This window comes from Bos indicus, chromosome 18 (genome assembly GCF_029378745.1).
Source record: "Bos indicus isolate NIAB-ARS_2022 breed Sahiwal x Tharparkar chromosome 18, NIAB-ARS_B.indTharparkar_mat_pri_1.0, whole genome shotgun sequence".
In the NCBI taxonomy this organism is placed as follows: domain Eukaryota; kingdom Metazoa; phylum Chordata; class Mammalia; order Artiodactyla; family Bovidae; genus Bos; species Bos indicus.
The window spans coordinates 45793193-45816539 of record NC_091777.1 but is presented as its reverse complement, the minus strand read 5'-3'; positions in this window follow the sequence as shown (position 1 = coordinate 45816539).

The window sequence follows — 23347 nt, the reverse complement described above, 5'->3', positions numbered from 1 at the left end:
TGCAGTCCAAGGGACTCTCAAGAGTCTTCTCCAACACCACAGTTCAAAAGCATCAATTCTTCGGCGCTCAGCCTTCTTCACAGTTCAAATCTCACATCCATACATGACCGCACGAAAAACCATAGCCTTGACTAGATGGACCTTTGTTGGCAAAGTAATGTCTCTGCTTTTGAATATGCTGTCTAGGTTGGTCATAACTTTCTTTCCAAGGAGTAAGCATCTTTTAATTTCATGGCTGCAGTCATCATCTGTAGTGATTTTGGAGCCCAGAAAAATAAAGTCTGACAGACACTGTTTCCACTGTTTCCCCATCTATTTCCCATGAAGTGGTGGGACCGGATGCCATGATCTTCGTTTTTTGAATGTTGAGCTTTAAGCCAACTTTTTCACTCTCCACTTTCACTTTCATCAAGAGGCTTTTGAGTTCCTCTTTACTTTCTGCCATAAGGGTGGTGTCATCTGCATATCTGAGGTTATTGATATTTCTCCCGGCAATCTTGATTCCAGCTTGTGTTTCTTCCAGTCCAGCGTTTCTCATGATGTACTCTGCATATAAATTAAATAAACAGGATGAAAATACACAGCCTTGACGAACTCCTTTTCCTATTTGGAACCAATCTGTGGTTCCATGTCCAGTTCTAACTGTTGCTTCCTGACCTGCATACAAATTTCTCAAGAGGCAGATCAGGTGGTCTGGTATTCCCATCTCTTGAAGAATTTTCCACAGTTTATTGTGATCCACCAAGTCAAAGGCTTTGGCATAGTCAATAAAGCAGAAATAGATGTTTTTCTGGAACTCTCTTGCTTCTTCCATGATCCAGCGGATGTTGGCAATTTGATCTCTGGTTCCTCTGCCTTTTCTAAAACCAGCTTGAACATCAGGACGTTCACGGTTCACATATTGCTGAAGCCTGGCTTGGAGAATTTTGAGCATTACTTTACTAGCGTGTGAGATGAGTGCAATTGTGCGGTAGTTTGAGCATTCTTTGGCATTGCCTTTCTCTGGGATTTGAATGAAAACTGACCTTTTCCAGTCCTGTGGCCACTGCTGAGTTTTCCAAATTTGCTGGCATATTGAGTGCAGCACTTTCCTAGCATCATCTTTCAGGATTTGAAATAGCTCCACTGGAATTCCATCACCTCCACTAGCTTTGTTTGTAGTGATGCTTTCCAAGGCCCACTTGACTTCACATTCCAGGATATCTGGCTCTAGGTCAGTGATCACACCATCGTGATTATCTGGGTCGGGAAGCTCTTTTTTGTACAGTTCTTCTGTGTATTCTTGCCATCTCTCTTAATATCTTCTGCTTCTGTTAGGTCCATACCATTTCTGTCCTTTATTGAGCCCATCTTTGCATGAAATGTTCCTTTGGTATCTCTGATTTTCTTGAAGAGATCCCTAGTCTTTCCCATTCGATTGTTTTCCTCTATTTCTTTGCATTGATCGCTGAAGAAGGCTTTCTTATTTCTTCTTGCTATTCTTTGGAACTCTGCATTCAGATGTTTATATCTTTCCTTTTCTCCTTTGCTTTTCACTTCTCTTCTTTTCACAGCTATTTGTAAGGCCTCCCCAGACAGCCAATTTGCTTTTTTGCATTTCTTTTCCATGGGGATGGTCTTGATCCCTGTCTCCTGTACAATGTCAAGAACCTCAATCCATAGTTCATCAGGCACTCTATCTATCAGATCTAGGCCCTTAAATCTATTTCTCACTTCCACTGTATAATCATAAGGGATTTGATTTAGGTCATACCTGAATGGTCTAGTGGTTTTCCCTACTTTCTTCAATTTCAGTCTGAGTTCATGGTCTGAGCCACATTCAGCTCCTGGTATTGTTTTTGCTGACTGTATAGAGCTTCTCCATCTTTGGCTGCAAATAATATAATCAATCTGATTTCGGTGTTGACCATCTGGTGATGTCCATGTATAGAGTCTTCTCTTGTGTTGTTGGAAGAGCGTGCTTGTTATGACCCGTGCATTTTCTTGGCAAAACTCTATTAGTCTTTGCCCTGCTTCATTCCATATTCCAAGGGCAAATTTGTCTGTTACTCCAGGTGTTTCTTGACTTCCTACTTTTGCATTCCAGTCCCCTATAATGAAAAGAACATCTTTTTTGGGTGTTAGTTCTAAAAGGTCTTGTAGGTCTTCATAGAACCGTTCAACTTCAGCTTCTTCAGCGTTACTGGTTGGGGCATAGACTTGGATTACTGTGCTATTGAATGGTTTGCCTTGGAAACGAACAGAGATCATTCTGTCATTTTTGAGATTGCATCCAAGTACTGCATTTTGGACTCTTTTGTTGACCATGATGGCCACTCCATTTCTTCTGAGGGATTCCTGCCCACAGTAGTAGATATAATGGTCATCTGAGTTAAATTCACCCATTCCAGTCCATTTCAGTTTGCTGATTCCTAGAATGTTGACGTTCACTCTTGCCATCTCTTGTTTGACCACTTCCAATTTGCCTTGATTCATGGACCTGACATTCCAGGTTCCTATGCAATATTGCTCTTTACAGCATCGGACCTTGCTTCTATCACCAGTCACATCCACAACTGGGTATGCTTTTTGCTTTGGCTCCATCCCTTCATTCTTTCTGGAGTTATTTCTCCACTGATCTCCAGTAGCATATTGGGCACCTACTGACCTGAGGAGTTTCTCTTTCAGTATCCTATCATTTTGCCTTTTCATACTGTTCATGGGGTTCTCAAGGCAAGAATACTGAAGTGGTTTGCCATTCCCTTCTCCAGTGGACCACATTCTGTCAGATCTCTCCACCATGACCTGCCCTTCTTGGGTTGCCCCATTGGCGTGGCTTACTTTCATTGAGTTAGACAAGGCTGTGATCCTAGTGTGATTAGATTGACTAGTTTTCTGTGAGTATGGTTTCAGTGTGTTTTTCCTCTGATGCCCTCTTGCAACACCTACCGTCTTACTTGAGTTTCTCTTACCTTGGGCATGGGGTATCTCTTCTCGGCTGCTCCAGCAAAGCGCAGCCATTGCTCCTTACCTTGGACGAGGGGTATCTCCTCACTGCTGACCTTCCTGACCTTCAACGTGGGATAGCTCCTCTTATTACTGGACACTTTATTGCACTCCAGGGGCCTTAGGAAGCATTACTAAAAACAAAGCTAGTGGAGGTGATGGATAAAAAATGATTCTATTAAAATGCTGTACTCAACAAGCCAGAAAATTTAGAAATCTCAGCAGTGGCCTCAGCACTGGAAAAGCTCAGTTTTCATTCCGATCCCAAAGAAGGGTAATGCCAAAGAATAATCAAACTACTGTACAATTGCACTCATTTCACATGCTAGCAAGGCAATGCTCAAAATTCTTCAAGCTAGGCTTCAACAGTATGTGAACTGAAAACTTCCAGATGAGCTGGGTTCAGAAAGAGTGCATCCAGAGTTCAAATTGCTAACATCCATTGGATCATAGAAAAAGCAAGGGGATTCCAAAAAAAATCTACTTCCTTATTGACTCCATTAAAGATTTCACTGTGTGTATCACAACAAACTATGGAAAATGCTTCAAAAGATGGAAATATCAGACCAGCTTACTTGGCTCCTGAGAAACTTGCAGGTCAAGAAGCAACAGTTAGAACTGGACATTGAACAACGGACAGGAATAAAATTGGGAAAGGGGTACATCAAGGCTGTATATTGTCAGCAGGCTTGTTTCACTCATATGCAGAGCCTGGTCAGGTTAGTTCAGTCACTCGGTCGTGTCCGACTCTTTGCGGCCCCCATGGACTGGAGCACGCCAGGCCTCCCTGTCCATCACCAACTTCCGGTGTTTACACAGACTCGTGTCCATTGAGTTGGTGATGCCATCCAACCATCTCATCCTCTGTCATCCCTTTTCCTTCCCACCTTCAAATCTTTCACAGCATCAGGGTCTTTTCCAATGAGTCAGCTCTTCACATCAGGTGGCCAAAGTATTGGAGTTTCAGTTTCAACATCAGTCCCTCCAATGTATATTCAGGACTGATTTCCTTTAGGATGGACTGGTTGGATCTCCTTGCAGTCCAAGAGACTCTCAAGAGTCTTCTCCAACACCATAGTTCAAAAGCATCAATTCTTCAGTGCTCAGCTTTTTATAGTCCAACTCTCACATCCATACATGACTACTGGAAAACATAATCTTAACTAGATGGACCTTTGTTGGCAAAGGAATATCTCTGCTTTTTACTATGCTGTCTAGGTTGGTCATAACTTTTCTTCCAAGTAGTAAGCATCTTTTAATTTCATGGCTGCAGTCACCATCTGCAGTGATTCTGGAGACCAAGAAAATAAAGGCTGCCATTGTTTCCACTGTTTCTCCATCTATTTGCCATGAAGTGATGGAACCGGATGCCATGGTCATTGTTTTCTGAATGTTTGGCTTTAGGCCTACTTTTTCACTCTCCTCTTTCACTTTCATCAGGAGGCTCTTTATTTCTTCTTCACTTTCTTTCATAAGGGTGGTGTCATCTGCATATCTGAGGTTATTGATATTTCTCCCGGAAATCTTGATTCCAGCTTGTCCTTCATCCAGCCCAGCATTTCTCATGATGTACTCTGCAATTAAGTTAAAAAGCAGGGTAACAATATATAGCCTTGATGTACCACTTTTCCTATTTGTAGCTGGGGTGTCGTTCCATGTTCAGTCCTAACTGTTGCTTCCTGACCTGCATACAGATTTCTCAAGAGGCAGGTCAGGTGGTCTGGTATTCCCATCTCTTTCAGAATTTTCCACAGTTTATTGTGATCCACACAGTCAGGATTTGGCATAGTCAATAAAGCAGAAAGAGATGTTTTTCTTGAATGCTTTTGCTTTTTTGATGATCCAGTGGATGTTGCCAATTTGATTTCTGGGTCCTCACATGCAGAGTATGTCATGTGAAATGCCAGGTTAGATGAATCAAAAGGAAGAATCAAGATTGCTGGGAGAAGTTCAATTACCTCAGGTAATTGACATTTATGATATGAGGTAAATAGATGACAAATCATGGCAAATAGATGAGGGAAAAAATGGAAGGAGTGACAGACTTTACTTTCTAGGGCCTCTAAATCATGATGGGTGGTGACTCCAGCCATGAAATCAAATGAGGCCAGCTCCATGGAAGGAAAGCCATGACAAACCTGGACAGTGTATTATTTTTTTTTTTTTATTCTTCCAATTTTATTTTATTTTTAAACTTTACATAATTGTATTAGTTTTGCCAAATATCAAAATGAATCCGCCACAGGTATACATGTGTTCCCCATCCCGAACCCTCCTCCCTCCTCTCTCCCCATACCATCCCTCTGGGCCGTCCCAGTGCACCAGCCCAAAGCATCCAGCATCATGCATCGAACCTGGACTGGCAACTCGTTTCCTACATGATATTTTACATGTTTCATTGCCATTCTCCCAAATCTTCCCACCCTCTCCCTCTCCCACAGAGTCCATAAGACTGTTCTATACATCAGTGTCTCTTTTGCTGTCTCGTACACCGGGTTATTGTTACCATCTTTCTAAATTCCATATATATGCGTTAGTATACTGTATTTATGTTTTTCCTTCTGGCTTACTTCATTCTGTATAATAGGCTCCAGTTTCATCCACCTCATTAGAACTGATTCAAATGTATTCTTTTTAATGGCTGAGTAATACTCCATTGTGTATATGTACCACAGCTTTCTTATCCATTCATCTGCTGATGGACATCTAGGTTGCTTCCATGTCTTGGCTATTATAAACAGTGCTGCGATGAACATTGGGGTACACGTGTCTCTTTCCCTTCTGGTTTCCTCAGTGTGTATGCCCAGCAGTGGGGTTGCTGGATCATAAGGCAGTTCTATTTCCAGTTTTTTAAGGAATCTCCACACTGTTCTCCATAGTGGCTGTACTAGTTTGCATTCCCACCAACAGTGTAAGAGGGTTCCCTTTTCTCCACACCCTCTCCAGCATTTATTATTTGTAGACTTTTGGATCGCAGCCATTCTGACTGGTGTGAAATGGTACCTCATAGTGCTTTTGATTTGCATTTCTCTGATAATGAGTGATGTTGAGCATCTTTTCATGTGTTTGTTAGCCATCTGTATGTCTTTTTTGGAGAAATGTCTATTTAGTTTTTTGGCCCATTTTTTGATTGGGTCGTTTATTTTTCTGGAGTTGAGCTGTAGGAGTTGCTTGTATATTTTTGAGATTAGTTGTTTGTCAGTTGCTTCATTTGCTATTATTTTCTCCCATTCTGAAGGCTGTCTTTTCACCTTGCTTATAGTTTCCTTTGTTGTACAGAAGCTTTTAAGGTTAATTAGGTCCCATTTGTTTATTTTTGCTTTTATTTCCAATATTCTGGGAGGTGGGTCATAGAGGATCCTGCTGTGATGTATGTCGGAGAGTGTTTTGCCTATGTTCTCCTCTAGGAGTTTTATAGTTTCTGGTCTTACGTTTAGATCTTTAATCCATTTTGAGTTTATTTTTGTGTATGGTGTTAGAAAGTGGTCCAGTTTCATTCTTTTACAAGTGGTTGACCAGATTTCCCAGCACCACTTGTTAAAGAGATTGTCTTTAATCCATTGTATATTCTTGCCTCCTTTGTCAAAGATAAGGTGTCCATATGTGCGTGGATTTATCTCTGGGCTTTCGATTTTATTCCATTGATCAATATTTCTAGACAGTGTATTATAAAGTAGAGACATCACTGGTGACAAAGGTCCATATAGTCAAAGCTATGGTTTTTCCAGTACTCACTTATGGATGTGTGAGTTGGACCATAAAGAAGGCTGAAATCCAAAGAACTGAAGCTTTCAAACTGTGGTGCTGGAGAAGACTCTTGAGAGTCCCTTGGATGCACAGAAATCAAACCAGTCAATCCTAAAGGAAATCAACCCTGAATATTCATTTGAAGGACTGATGCTGAAACTGAAGCTCTGATACTTAGGTTATCTGATGTGAAGAGCCAATTATTGGAAAAGATCCTGATGGTGGGAAAAACTGAGGACAGGAGGAGAAAGGAGCAACAGTGGATGAGATGGTTGGATGGCATCATTGGCTCAATGGACATTAGTTTTGAGCAAAGTCTGGGAGATAGTGAAGGAAAGAGAAGCCTGGCATGCTGCAGTCCATGAGGTTGCAAAGAGTCAGACATGACTGAGCTAATGAATGACAATAATAATAACAAGCTAAATTTTATAAGAACAAAAGACTGCTTTCAAAAATTTGGGGGACTGCTCTGGTGGTCCTGTAGTTAAGATTCCATTCTCCTACTGCCGAGGGCTAGGGTTCGATCCCTGGTTAGGGAACTAAGATGCTGCCCAGTGGTACCGATTATAAATTAATAAATAAATGACATGCAAAGACAAACATAGACTCTCAAATGAAACCACTCAAAAAAGAAAATCTTGTCGTTATTTTATTGGGATTACATTCAACTACCAGCTTTTTGTATGTTTCTGGCTAGGGACAATGCAGGATACTAGTTCTCTACCATGCATTGAATCTGTGCGCCCTATAGTGGAAGCTCGGAGTTATAAAATGGAACCATCAAGGAAGTCACAAACTAGCTGCTATTTCTAAGGGGAAATACTATTTTGCTGAAAATTTCCTTTGAATAATCTATTCATTATATAAATGTGTGTATATTTGTCCCTCACGAAAATTTTAGTGCTTATAAAAAACAGATCCATTAACTAAATAAATATTAAGTGAGGATCAATTCTGTGCTTTTCAATGTTTTAGTTTTGGACTTGAGATTTAAATTCAAATGTTATGAATAAAGTTAAAATGAAGCTGGATGATATCACTAACAAACTGAAGATATATACGGAAGGAAAGGCATGCAGAGGCTGATCCTTGTTATAGAACTCAATCATAAAGACATGAGAAGGATCGTCAAGTAAAGCAGGAGGGAAAAAAAAAAAAAAACTGTGATGTCACGAAAGTCAAACTGAAAGAGTGGGGGTGGGGAGGGGGTAAAAGAAATATGAGCTGAGACAAATGAATAATTAACTATTGGAATGATGGCAGTTAAATAATTACTCCACATAAATCCAAAGGAAAAGACTTGGGAGATCCATCTAGACTGTTTTAATGTTTGTTCAGTTTTCTCAATGTCATTTTTTTAAAGGCCGTTCCTTCATGATTCAATAAACTGTTATTGTTATATATCAATAACCTCAGATATGTAGATGACACCACCCTTATGGCAGAAAGTAAAGAGGAACTAAAAAGCCTCCTGATGAAAGTGAAAGAGGAGAGTGAAAAAGTTGGCTTAAAACTCAATATTCAGGAAACTAAGATCATGGCATCTAGTCCCATCACTTCATGGGAAATAGATGGGGAAACAGTGGAAACAGTGTCTGACTTTATTTTGGGGGGGCTCAAAATCATTGCAGATGGTGACTGCAGCCATGAAATTAAAAGACACTTACTCCTTGGAAGGAAAGTTATGACCAACCTAGAAAGCATATTAAAAAGCAGAGATACTACTTTGCCAGCAAAGGTCCATCTAGTCAGTTCAGTACAGTTCAGTTGCTCAGTCATGTCCAACTCTTTATGACCCCACGAATCGCAGCACACCAGGCCTCCCTGTCCATCACCAACTCCCAGAGTTCACTCAGACTCACGTCCATCGAGTCAGTGATGCCATCCAGCCATCTCATCCTCTGTAATCCCCTTCTCCTCCTGCCCCCAATCCCTCCCAGCATCAGAGTCTTTTCCAATGAGTCAACTTTGTGCATGAGGTGGCCAAAGTATTGGAGTTTCAGCTTTAGCATCATTCCTTCCAAAGAAATCCCAGAGGTAATCTTCATAATGGACTGGTTGGATCTCCTTGGAGTCCAAGGGACTCTCAAGAGTCTTCTCCAACGCCACAGTTCAAAAGCATCGATTCTTCAGCACTCAGCCTTCTTCACAGTACAACTCTCACATCCATACATGACCGCTGGGAAAACCATAGCCTTGACTAGACGGACCTTTGTTGGCAAAGTAATGTCTCTGCTTTTGAATATGCTATCTAGGTTGGTCATAACTTTCCTTCCAAGGAGTAAGAGTCTTTTAATTTCATGGCTGCAGTCACCATCTGCAGTGATTTTGGAGCCCCCAAAAATAAAGTCTGACACTGTTTCCACTGCTTCCCCATCTATTTCCCATGAAGTAATGGGACCAGGTGCCATGATCTTCATTTTCTGAATGTTGAGCTTTAAGCCAACTTTTTCCCTCTCCTCATTCACTTTCATCAAGATGCTTTTGAGTTCCTCTTCATTTTCTGCCATAAGGGTAGTGTCATCTGCATATCTGAGGTTATTGAGATTTCTCCCGGCAATCTTGATTCCAGCTTGTGCTTCTTCCAGTCCAGCGTTTCTCATGATGTACTCTGCATAGAAGTTAAATAAGCAGGGTGACAATATACAGCCTTGACGTACTCCTTTTCCTATTTGGAACCAGTCTGTTGTTCCATGTCCAGTTCTAATGTTGCTTCCTGACCTGCACACAGATTTTCATCTAGTCAAGGCTATGGTTTTCCCAGTGGTCATGTATGGATGTGAGAGTTGGACTGTGAAGAAAGCTGAGTGCTGAAGAATTGATGCTTTTGAACTGTGGTGTTAGAGAAGACTCTTTTGAGTCCCTTGGACTGCAAGGAGATCCAACCAGTCCATCCTAAAGTAAATCAGTCCTGAATATTCATTGGAAGGACTGATGCTGAAGCTGAAACTCCAATACTTTGGCTACCTCATGCACAAAGTTGACTCATTGGAAAAGACCCTGATGCTGGGAGGGATTGGGGGCAGAAGGAGAAGGGGGCGACAGGAGATGAGATGGCTGGATGGCATCACCGACTTAATGCACATGAGTTTGGGTGAACTCCGGGAGTTAGTGACGGACAAGGAGGCCTGGAGTGCTGCGATTCATGGGGTCGCAAAGAGTCGGACATGACTGAGTGACTGAACTGAACTGCACTGAAACTATCTTTGATTCTATCTGTGGGTTTTGTCTTCTGTCACAATGACCAGATATTTATCTATTCCTCCACTAAAACTAGATTATTTATGAAGACAAACTTCTATTGTAATACTTGGTGAAACCAACCCTCCTTGTATTTCCTATTTATCTGAATTTTCTTGGTTGACTTGAAGAATTTAGTTTTGGAGGTAAACCTTAAGTCAACCTCATTAGAACAAAAATTTATTTATCGGGACATGAGTCAGAGGCTTCCTTGGTGGCTCAGACAGTTAAGATTCTGCCCAAAAGGCAACAGACCCAGATCAATCCACTGGTTGGGAAGATCCCCTGAAGGAGGACATGGCAACCCATTCTCCAGTATTCCAACTGGAGAATCCCACAGACAGAGGAGCCTGGTGGGGATACAGCCCATAAATACGCTGAGTCAGACACAACTGAAGCAACTGAGCTGCACAAACACGGAATACTAAATCTGGCAGAGCATACAGAACTTGGTACACATAAAATCAAGGTGTAGAAGAGTGATTCAGTGTATTTAATACCTAATTTCACACAGCAGGTCAGAGAAGAGCTGAGACTCAAGGCCCTAGCCACTAGCTCCAAGTCCCAATTTCAGTTCCCAGTATGTAAACTTATGCCTGTCTGGTCAGAAGGTAGAGATATCTTACCAGTTATGCCACTCTTTATGTGGGTCATGCTGACTGTAGCCTGACATTGTGCTAGACCCTAGGAAATGGCTAAATTCTAGCCTCTCCCTAGTAGCCTCATAAACCTCCTATGGTAATGGAACTGCCCATTTAATGCTTTCAGAAGTAGGGAGAGGATTTGGGACATGAGACCATGTGACACATCCTGCAATTCACACTTCACAGCATGAGCTATTTCCATGTAAACAACGTTCTCACAGGGGTAGCTACTTAGAGCCACTCCCTTCCTCTTGGTTCAACACATCATGAAGTTCCTGGTCCCCAGTGCAGGACAAAGAACAGCAGTGGCACTAAGTGTCCCTGAAGAAATGCTGGCTCCTCAGAAGACACCCACCTAAGAAGCAGAAAATGGCAAATGCCATTGGGAGAAAGAGGGGACCAGTGATGACCCTCTTAGGCCATCTCTGATGTCACCTGTCAATAACCAGAGGGACTGGCAAAAATTAAAATGTTACTTCGCCAATGCTACTTCGTCTCAGTGAGAAAAAAAATTACAGGACTCAATACACTTCTGCTAGTGCATTGACACTAGTCCCCTATTATGTGTGAGCTGATTGACATGATATGGACATATTAGGTAACAAGAGGCTGGATGTGCAGGTGGACTGTGCTTGCATATTCTGCCACTGTGCTGAAGGCCAGAGTGAGACATATATTATCTATGCCCCAAAACAACAATTTTATCCAGCCAGGCTGGTGATGTCACAGGTTACACATTTGTTATTTTGCTTAGTCTTCACTCAACATCCCCATGTAGCAGATGACAGAATGACTTGGAAAGTTACAACAAACTTGCCCATACTCCCACAGCTTGCCAGGGACAGGGTGTAGGTTCTGTCTAACCCTGGTCCCAAGCTCTCAGTGACCACATGTGTCACTTCTCACCATCACTGAAAACCTCCTGCCTCACATCCTCCCTGCACAGAACACAGACACTGGCCACAATGGGCAATGTTGCAGTGATTTTATTAGATTCAGCCTGATAGAGGCCACATCAGGTGGGGAAGGTGTCTGGATTCCAGCTTCAGGAACAGAAGGAGAACAGGGCAGGAAGACCAAGTGCAGACCCAGCACAACTGGCAAAGCTTATCACACCAAAGAGAGCAGACTGGAAGCCAATCCTCTAACAGCATTCACCACCGAGGACAATTTATAGCCGGTGCAATCATTACTGAAGATGATAGACACCTGGAAGGGAGAAGGAGGTGGAGGGACTGGACCTGAGCCCACAGCCAGGCTATCCTGCCTCCCCAGGAAAACCTCACTCCTCACCTTCAGGGATTCAGCCCCATCCCTACCAAGAACCTCTGCCCACAGTCCCACCACTGGAAAGGGGGCTGCAAGCAGGCACCAGGGGGAGGATGGCTCTCTAGTAGACCAGGCACAGGTGTCAGGAGGGAGACAGATCCACCAGTCACACCAGGGAGGGGAGGAGATGACAAGGGTCAGCAGTGAACAGCCAGGGCTGATCCAGAAGGAGGAATATGGTGCTGAGGACTGGGTTTGGGTCACACCTGAGCCTCCTCGGTCAGGTGTCCTGGGTGGATGGAAGGTGCATGCAAGTGTCATAAACAGCCCCATGTGCCATGGGGGCTTCTATTAGTGCATGATATTCTGGATCATGGTAAACCACTTGTTTTGAACAGTTAACAATTTGAGGAAGATATACAAAGACAGGTTATTCAAATCTCAAATACTATATCAGAAGAAAAACAATCACAGCAAAAAGATGGTTCTTCGAGAGATACACTATTTGCCCAAGTGAGTGGTTGCATGTACCTAGAAACTGCCACAGGAGCATTAGGCACCAAAACCCCAGAGTGGAATTTCTGGCTTGTAGGCACTGAGACCATGTCGGTGGAAATGGGGCTCTGAGCCAGAGCAATGGCCATCAAAAAGGGATAAAGAGGAGGTGATGTGACCACAGGTCAGAAAGCTTATAAGCCAGGGAGTCCCATGCTGGAAGAAAACCTAAAAACCTGGGGTTCTTTTTAAATATTCCTAAAGTAGAGGTGACAGACTGCTACATGTATGAGAGCTGAATGCTTCATTTCCTGCAAAAATTAAAATGTTACTTCGCCAATGCTACTTCGTCTCAGTGAGAAAAAAAATTACAGGACTCAATACACTTCTGCTAGTGCATTGACACTAGTCCCCTATTATGTGTGAGCTGATTGACATGATATGGACATATTAGGTAACAAGAGGCTGGATGTGCAGGTGGACTGTGCTTGCATATTACAGGTGCTGCAGGTTGAAGCAAATGTTTATGTGCTTCTCTCTTTATAGCTCTATCACACATTCCATGACTGAATGATCTATTACCATGTGGCATACTGAACTATGTGCATGTGAGTTCTCAAGGTCAGTGTGGGTAAAGGTAAGTTACCTTATATTTCAGATGATTAAACCTGTCCTCAGGTTCTGCTTCAATGAAGCAATCCCAGAGTTTTCCAAAGGCTGCTTTTTCAGCTTCATTAGCATCGATCGAATCCAAGGTTTCATTCAATGCTTTACGTGGGAGTCCAAGGCTCACAGCAAAAACGGTTTCATAAAACACAGGGCAGGCTTCCACTGAAGGCAGAGACAGAAAACACCTTGTCAAAAGAATCACCAGGTTAGAAGGTTCTGTTTCCCAACACTTGATAGGAACTCATACATCCAAAGCTTCAGACTCACCTCCCACAGAGACCCGCCCTCTCCCAGGACTGCTTACATCCCAGGCAAAATCTTCCCTATGAGGAACTGCCAGCAGAGGGAGCAGAAAGAGGGGCTAGGCCTGGAGACCCCTCTTCCCTTCACCGCTGCCCCCAGGCATACCAGCCTGCTTCCTCCATCTCACTAAGCACCACTACCCCCAACAAACTATCCCCCAGGGTTTGCACAGATAATGACCCTTCCAGCTCCACACCACCAGCCCCATTCAAACACTGAAAGCCTCAGGAAATTTGTGCAGGACTCCTGGGCACTGATCTGACACCTGCCCTCAGAATCTGCCCCAGAAGTGGCTTGGACAGGACTGGGAAGGATGCAGTGAATGGCAATGAGCAAGGATCAGCGGGGCCATCCAGACTCTCCTTCCTACCCTCATGTGTCTTGAAGGTCAGCTCTCTGGTCACTATCAAGGCCAGCACAAGCAGTGCTCCCTTCATCATGGTGGCAGCTGGAGTGCTCTGCTCAGGGCAGGGTTTTGCCTGCTTTATAAACCACTAGCTCCCCAAGTCCAGCCCACTTCCCTCCCAGTTGAACGACAGGCCTGTGGCCAGGCTCCTGGCACAGGTGGCTCCCTTGGCCCTTGGGATATTTGCTGTGGAAAATCATCCTATTCTGAGAGCAGAGCTCTTAGAGGACATGTTGGGGTATCTTTGCCAAAGGACAAGTGGAACTAAGTGACTCCATTTGGAGCCAAATGCTCTATTTTCTGGTCCATAACCATCATCTGTTTTCCTGATCATCCTTCCCCCAACCTAACCTGGCTCTGAGGGAAGCATTGCCCCAAACTAAGCAGATGGAATCACAAAAATGTCAAGGACATATCTATGCCACTGTAAGGTAGAAAAAAGGTCATCCAGAATTCTGGCTTTTCCCCCACACATTAATTTCTATAGATAAGAACGTAGAGCTGGACCTTACTGAAGCCCCCAGATGTCTTAACATCTGCAGTCTCTAGACAGGGCCTGGACACTGCTGGTCAGCAGCTTTGGGCTCTGATTCATGCCCAACAAGGAACTTGCAGGACTTAAGGCCAAGTGGCTTTTCTCAGGTGCTGGTAATTCTGTACTTTGGGGTCATGCCACCAGCTTTCCTCAGACCCTTTAGCCCACTGGTTCCTGAGCAGGCTGCAGCCTTGTGCCTTCTCCTGGCTTTCCTTCTCCTCCACAGTGAGCCTGGTCTCAGGAGGTGCTTGCACTGTGCAGTCTATCCAGGAACATCAGGAAGAAGCTGTGGGTTTGAGGGTTTATCTCCTGGGGCAGAGACTCTGAGGTGCACAGCCCTACAGGCCACTGTGGACGGGAGTTCTAAGGCCCAGAGGGCTGGGTTGATCAGAGTTGGCAGTCTGTATGTGAAAACTCTTTCAGAGTCAAATTCAACCTTCCACATTAGGAAAGCAGTTTGTTGGGACAAACCATTTGAGATGTGCCGGGAGCCAGCACGGGAGATCCCACCCATGACAAGGTCATGTGGGAGAGACCTGACGGGCAAGGCGAATCAGGACTTGAGGGACCCCCTGGACCTGCTTGAGCATCTACCCCAAAATCAGAATCTGTCTGTTTTACTATTTTACGACTTTCACCAACTCCTCTGACATTAACGAGGGGCTATCCCCAACCACCTTTCTCTGAAGGAAATCAACTTAGAGCTCTAGTTAATAAGCCTCCTGGGCACAATAGGAGTGTTTCCATCCAAACCCCTCAGATGGCTTTCTAACTTGCCTGAATGGTTTATCTGGACTCTTACAGCTACGCATGTGATTGTTTACAGCCTCCCAACCATGAGAGGCACAGGAAGCTTAAAACATTCTAACAATATAGAGCCTTTTGAGGAGTTAGTAGTTATTAGAATAGAACTGGTGAAGGATTTCATTGTTGAGTCAATGTTTGCTGCCAAGTTTCCATATCCCTTACCCACTGTGTCCCTGGGAGTATATTAATTAATATAGTTGGTATATAGAAAAATAAGTAGTGGCCTTGGTGTTAACAACTTTAGACCTTGAGGTAATAAATTCTTTCCTTGCTACAGCCCACTGCACCTTTGCCCTATGGGAATGCAACTTTAGTGCTTTCGGAGAGTGGCACCAAACTTTAGAAAAATTACTTTTAGAGAAAATAAGTTTTCTGGTTAACTAACCTTTATCAGAACAAAGAGTCATAAAATGCTAATAGGCCTCCTGGCCAGAAGATGATGTAAATCACCTAAAGCCTTTGTATATGATAGGTTTGCAGAAAGAAAGCCTGGTCTCAACAAGGGTCAGGGCTGCTGACCCTGCATGACTCTGCACCGTGCATTCTCATGTATGTACAACTGAGGGTATAAAAGCTCATTTTAAAAATAAAGTTATGGGCCTTGCTCACCAAAGCTCAGTCTCCCCGTGTCATTCTTTTTTTCCCTTTTCTCTCTTTTTCTCTCTCTGTTCTTCTTTCAGGATGACTACTTGGAACACAGGGGCTCTCTGAGTTCACCTTTTTGCCTGGGCTTCTAAGACCCAATTGGGAAGGTGCCATGCATCTTCACTGGGGAGAGGGCGTCCTGCGTCCTCACCCCACCGAGAGGGTGCCTGTGGCCTCCGTGAACAGAGCAAGTTCCGTGTCAGGAGCTTTATTGGCTTTCTGTGTAAACCAAGGAAGATCAAGCCTCTTTCTCTCCCCTTTTACTTTCCCTATTCACCGACGCCATCCTCCTGAGGGAATCCATGGATCCTGCCAGGGCTGGACCCCGGTAGAGATGGCCCTTGAAAACACTAGAAGGAAGCCTGAGAATCTCCTAATGGCCAAACTGGAAAGGGTTTGACAGACAATATAAGTAACAGAGTATTTGATGATAAACCAATGTATAAAGTAATATGTGTGAATCCATACTGCCTAAATTGCTGTCTAAATAAATCAATGTGGGAGAGGAGGCAACCATTCCTTACAGAAACATCCTGAATAACAGCCATAGACTATCCCCTCCAGGAGGATGAACATACTGCCCTACCCTCCCTGAGTGTGAGCTAGACTTAAGAACTCATCTCCAAAGAAAAGAGGAGGAGGAGAGGAAAGCACTGCAGAAACCTGACAAACTCAAATAATCAGCTAATCAAGGCTGATTATTCCCAGTGGTAAGGCACACTGCTGTCACATGTATCCTGATGTAAGGGGACTGGAAGGGAGCTTCACCTGTGTGGTGTCTTCCTCGAAACCCAAAGTCTGAACCCCACTCGACAGTATCAGAACAACAGCAGCTAAACTTAGCTTGGGGGCCTTCTACCGTCCCTGGTCCCTGATAGTTCTCCTCAAGACTCTTAAGGCCATGACAGACCAGGAGAGAATGAGTAACTCGACAGAGCAGAGAACACCAGGGACACATGACAGTGAATGCAGTGAGTTTCAGGTCTGGATAGGATCCTGGAATCCAAGATTAATGGACAAGCTGCTGAAATTCAGATAAACTTAACACCTCATTAGTCATAAGGTTCCAATGTTGTCTCTCAGTTTTGACAAATATTTGCACTTTTTCCATAAAACTAAAATTATTCCAACTTAAAATTTTACTAATAACAGCTTGAAACAGGAAGCTCAACTCTGTCCTCTGTGACAACCTAGAGGGGTGAGATGTGTTGGAGGATGGGGATTATTCAAGACAGAACTGATTTATCTATGGCTGAGTCATGTTGTTGTATGGCAGAAAGCAATACACTATTGCAAAGTAATAGCCTCCAATTTAAAATACATTAAAAACAACAACAACGACGATGACCTGCATTAGGACACGGCTACATCAGCAGCATTTCTACATTGACCCTAACCAGCTCTTCACTCTGATGTCACCAAATGTCCCCATAGTTAGGGACATCTCAGAGGACCCTGTGGCATCCTTGAAAGGGCACTGGGCTGGATCCATAGTAGCCACCGGCATTACTCAGCACTCCAGGCCCTGGTTCCTCTCCTCATAGAGCTGCGGAGGCCATTTGGGGGCAGTGTCTTCTCAAGGACAGGAGGCATGGGATCCATGGGCAGCTGTCTCACCACACAGAAGTCCTGTGGCCACAGACAAAGAGCCAACGTGTGCAGCCTGGGCCATGTGGTGTTCACCTTCCTGCCCAGGAAACTTTAACTCATACCTACAGCCACCTGAGGCCCTCTTGAGGTGACCTTCACAGGGGTGGACCCCAGGCAGCAGGAACCATGGCAAGGAGTCTCTGCACAGAGGTCAACTGACATTGCAGCTCAGTACTTGGTTCCTCTTTGCCAGGACCAGTTACCGGATGTGAATCCTATTTGGCACAAGGTTCTGCCTATTGTCACACCATGTGTCCAAACCTCAGATTAGCTTTTCAGCAAACATTAATCTGCCACAGGTGCCTCAGAGAAGGGACAGCCAGATGCCTCCAGAGAAAGGTTACTTGATGTGACTTCAAACATTTTAATCCTTTACCTTATTAATTCAAGGCAATGTTCATAAACATATTTACAGTAAGTAGTATGAAAGATATTCCTGCTTATCAACTCCAGAGAAATGGAATATTTCTGCCATTATTCTAACAAACAGTGTGCAACATCTAATGAATGCTGGGCCCTCTCCTAGTCCTGGGATGCAACAGCACACAGCACAGTTATCGCTCTCCTGCAGCTCTTCATCACCTAAGAGGGAGTGAAAGACAGTGACCCCATGGGAAGAAGTGCTCTGGGCAAATTTAAGCAGGGGGAGAAGACAGACGGCCATTGGGGTAGGAGAGGGGCAGACTGCTTTGATATTTGAGCTCAATAGTTGGGGAAGTCTGTGCTGTGTGTTACCTGAAGACACCTGAGGATGAGGGAATGAATCATGCAGCCACTGGAGGAAGAGCCTTCCAGGCTGGGAGGGCTCCATGTGCAGAGTCCCTGCTGCAGGAGCACACTTGGTCAGGTCAAGGAGCAGACAGGAGGCACTGAGGGAGGGGAGAAAGGCATGGATAAGGTCATACAGGCAGCAGCAGTGTGGGGCTGGTTGTGCAACTGGCCCAGAGGTTGTGATCTAGAAGGGGCTTGGCTTTTTCTCAAGTGAAGAGGTGATCATGGGAACAGTACAGAGACACTCAAGAGGTGAAAGAGGTTGCAAAAAGTGATGGACCTAAGCACTGTCTTGCTGACTGAAATAAGTCAGAGAAGCAGAAACGTTTTATGACATACCTTATATGCAGACTCTAAAAAGACAAGATACAAAGGAATTTATTTACAACCCAGAAAGATGACAGACTTAGAGAATGAACTCATGATTGCTAGAGGGAAGGATGAGGTTAAGGGACAGTTATGGAGTTTGGGATGCTTGTGTACAAACCACGATATTGAAAATAGATAAGGATCATATGCCATGATCCAGTCAGGTATATTCAAGGGATGCAAAGATTCTTCAACATATTCCAGTCAATCAATGTGATGCACCATATTAACAAATTAAAACATAAAATTCACATGATAATTTCCATAACTGCAATAAAACTTTCAACAAAATTCAGCACCCATTTATGATAGAAATTCTCAGGAAAATTGGCATAGAAGGAATCTATCTGAACATAATAAAACTCATGTACCATAATCCCACAGGAAATATTGTTCTCATTGGTGAAAAACAGAAAGCATTTCCTCCAAGATCAGGAGCAAGACAAGGGTACCCACTCTGACCACTATTATTCAGTATAGTTTTGGAAGTCCAGCCATGGCAAACAGAGAAGAAAAAGAAATGGTGAAATACAGACAGGAAAGGAAGAAGTAAAACTCTCAGTATTTGCAGATGACATGATATTATACGTAGAAAAAAGTAAAGATGCTAAAGATACTAGAGGTAACAGTAAAGATAACAAGCTAATCAGTGAATTTATTTGTATAGTCATAGGATACAAAATCACTATACATCAATTCCTTGCAATTCTGTACACTAACAAAGAATACTCAGAAAGAGAAATTAAGGAATCAATTCCATTCACCACTGACATAAAAAGAATAAAATACCTAGCAATAAACCTACCTAAGGAGACAAAAGGTATGTATACAGAAATCTATAAGACACTGATGAAAGAAATTAAAGATGACATAAACAGATGGAAAGATATACCATGTTCTTGGAAGGGAAGAATCAATATTGTGAAAATGACTATACTACTCAAAGCAATCTACAGATTCAATGCAATCTATATAAATTTACCAATGGTATTTTTCACAGTACTAGAACAAAAAATTTCACAATTCATACGGAAACACCAAAGACCCCTTATAGGCAAAGAGATCTTGCAAAAGAAGAATGGAGCTGGAGGAATCAATCTTCCTGATTTCAGACTATACTACAAAGCTACACTCATCAAGACAGTATGCAACTGGCAGAAAAACAGAAATATAGACTAATGAACACGATAGAAAGCCAGAAAAAAGCCCACACACCTATGGGCATCTTATCTTTGACAAGGTAGGAAAGACTATGTGAAAGTGAAAGTGAAAGTTGCTCAGTTGTGTCCAACTCTTTGCAACCCCATGCACTATACAGTACATGGAATTCTCCAGGCCAGAATACTGGAATGGGTAGCCTTTCCCTTTTCCAGGGGATCTTCCCAACCCAGGGACCAAACACAGGTCTCCTGCAATGCAGGTAGAATCTTTACCAGCTGAGCCACAAGGAAAGCCCAAGGATACTAGACTGGGTAGCCTATCCCTTGTCCAGCAGATCTTCCCAACCCAGAAATCGAACTGGGGTGTCCCACATTTCAGGTAGATTGTTTACCAACTGAACTACGAGGGAAGCTACAATGGAGAAAAGAGTCTCTTTAATAAGTGATGTTAGGGAAATTGGTCAGCTACATGTATCATATAAGAATGAAATTAGAACACTGCCTAGCACCATACACAAAGATAAAATGGATTAAAAACCTAAATGTAAGATCAGAAACCACAAAACTCTTAAAGGAAAACACAGGCAGAACACTTTTTAAAATAAACCACAAAAAGATCCTCTATGACCCACGTCCTGGAGTAATGGAAATATACACAAAAATAAACAAATGGGAACCAATCAAACTTAAGAGCTTTTGCACAGCAAAAGAAACCTAAACAAGATGAAAGGACAACCCTCAGAATGGGACAAAATAATTGCAAATGAAGCAAATGACAAAGGATTAATCTCCAAAATATACAAGCAACTCATGCAGCTCAACATCAGAGGAAAATAAATTAAAAATGGGTAAAAGATCTAAACGGCATTTTTCCAGAGAAGGCATCCTAATGGCTAATCAACCCATGAAAGAATGGTCAACATTGCTTATTATTAGAGAAATGAAAATCAACACTACACTGAGGTATCACCTCACATCAGTCAGAATGGATATCATCAATAAATCTACAAACAATAAATGCTGGAGAAGATGTGGAGAAAAGGGAACCCTCTAGCACTGTTGGTGGGAATGTAAATTGACATAGCCACTATGGACATTCCTTAAAAAGCTAGAAATGAAACTATCATATGACCAAACAACCCCACTACTGGGCATATACACTAAGGAAATTATAATTGAAAAAGACACATGTACTCCAATGTTCATTGCAGCACTATTCACAATAACTAGGACATAGAAGCAACTTAGATGTCCATCAGCAGATCAATGGATAAAGAAATCGTGGCACCCATATACAATGGAATACTACGAACCCATAGAAAGGAATGTATTTGAGTTCGTTTTAATGAGGTGGGTGAAACTAGAGCCTATTATACAGAGTGAAATAAGTCAGAAAGTCAAAAACAAATGTTGTGTATTAATGCATATATGTGAAATCTAGAAAAATGGTACTGATGAACCTATATGCTGGGCAAGAATAGAGATGTGGACATACAGAACAGACTTATGGACACAGTGGGGGAAGGAGAGGGTGGGATGAATTGAGAAAGCAGCATGGAAATGCATACATTATCATGTGTAAAAGAAATAGCTAATGGGAAGTTGTTGCATAGAGCAAGTAACTCAGCCTGGTGCTCGTGAAACCTACAGGATGGGATGGGTTGGGAGGTAGGACAGAGGTAGAAGAGGGAGGGGACATGTGTATACCTCTGACTGATTCATGTTGATGTACGGTAGAAACTGACATAACACTGGAAAGCATTTATTCTTCAATTAAAAATAAATTTTAAATAAATAGATAACCAACAAGGATAACTGTAGAGCCCAGGGAACTCTGCTCATTGTTTTGTGTTAGCCTAGATGAGAGGCAACTATGGGAAAGAATGGATAATGTGCACACATATAGAAGAGTCCATTCATTGTCTACCTGGGACTATCATAACATTCTTAACTGGCTATAATCCAATCCAAAAAAAAAAAGTTTAATTAAAAAGAAGAAGGAGAGGCTGCAGAAAATATTCCTGTGTAGAACAAGGTACTATCAAAGCCAGTTGTCAAGTCTAGATCAAGAGAAAACTAGAAACCTGGGGCAGAGCATACAAGAGATTTCAGGGCTCTATAAATGATTTGGGAAATTGGCCCAACAGAGGCCACTGACAAGATCAAGGCACAGTGATAACAGCAGGGCAGGAGCCACCAGAGAGCCTGACAAGGGGCTCAGGGCTCATGCTCTGGCCTGCCTGGCACTTACTCCCTGTGAGACCATTCCTAAGCATGACCTTCCCCAAACCCACAAGTCCACACTAATCTTTCTTCAAGGTCACATGTTCTGACATGCTCCCACCAGCCATCATTCAGGAGGCATTATAGGGAACATTTTTATCCTTTTTGGTCAACCTGGGGATTTTCAGTTGTTAATATTCCTGAGTCAGCTGCCCTTTCCACAGAGCCCTCCAGTGGGGAGGAGGCTGAGCCAGTGCCCTCTGTGGACTCAAGGACTAGCATCTGGTCAACACACACAGCTCCTCCTGTGCAGCCCCTGGCACCTTCACACTGTGGCCTGGCAGAATCTCCTGATAAAAGAAAGCATGCAACACAGTCCCCTGGGGTGAGGACAAGCACAGGCATAAAAGGGCTCCAGGTGAGCAGGGAGCACCTGCCACCGGCACCATGACGCGGGCTGGGGCTCTCCTGCTGCTCTGCACTGCCTTGCTCTTCATCATGGGCGGAAGTGAGTGGCTGCGACCTGGGCTCCCCAGGGGTTCTGACACCTCCCCAGGGCAGCACTGAGCATGTCGGGAGCAGGAAGGGAATAGGGTGTTCTTATGAGTGCCTTACAGGGAGTGTCCCCTTATCTTTCTGTTTCAGAGTGTGATGACATCTGCCCAGCCTTGAGGGACACTGTTGACCTGTTCATGTTGGGAAGCCATGAGGCTTATATTGAACAAGTTGAAAAGTATAACCAAAACTCTGATGTACTGGAAACAGCCGATACCCTGAAGAGCTGTGTTGATGAGAAGTTGACAGCGGAGGATAAGCAGGATGCTCTCAGTGCTCTGGTGGGTCAGGCTGGGTGTGAATGTGCCTGTGGGGCATGTGTGGGTGGTGGGCGGGGATGTCAGGGCCCTATTCAGGGCACTTGGAGGTGGGGAGATCATATCCTCCCACCCTGGCCCTTCCCTGGAAACCTGGGAGGATAAAGATCCTTATGAATTAGGAGGTAGAGAGAATGTGGCCAACACCCACAGGGTGGGGAAGGGTCATGGAGGGAGACTCAGTCCAGCACTGGAGCTCCTGAGCTGGCCCTGGCTGCTCAGCTCTGCCTGGTCACAGGCCTGGGACCCTCCAGGCCCTGCTGATTCTGTGGTGCCACCTGCCTTTGGAGTTAGGCCCTCAGTGCTGGCCTCCCTGACTCCAGCCTCTCCAGCACAGGAACCTGACTCTGCAGCAATTCATTCCTACTGAGACCTTCTCTTCTACAAACATCCGTTTCTACTCCAGTGCCTCAAGGACCTACTTCGTTTCTCCAAACACCCACATATGTCCTTGGTCCCTGGATGCCAAAGGGCCATTAAGCCACACATACCCTAAGAGGAGGCTGTTCCAAAAGCTTCCCTCCTGCCCTCCCCAGGCCTGGGATGCTCAGAGTCGA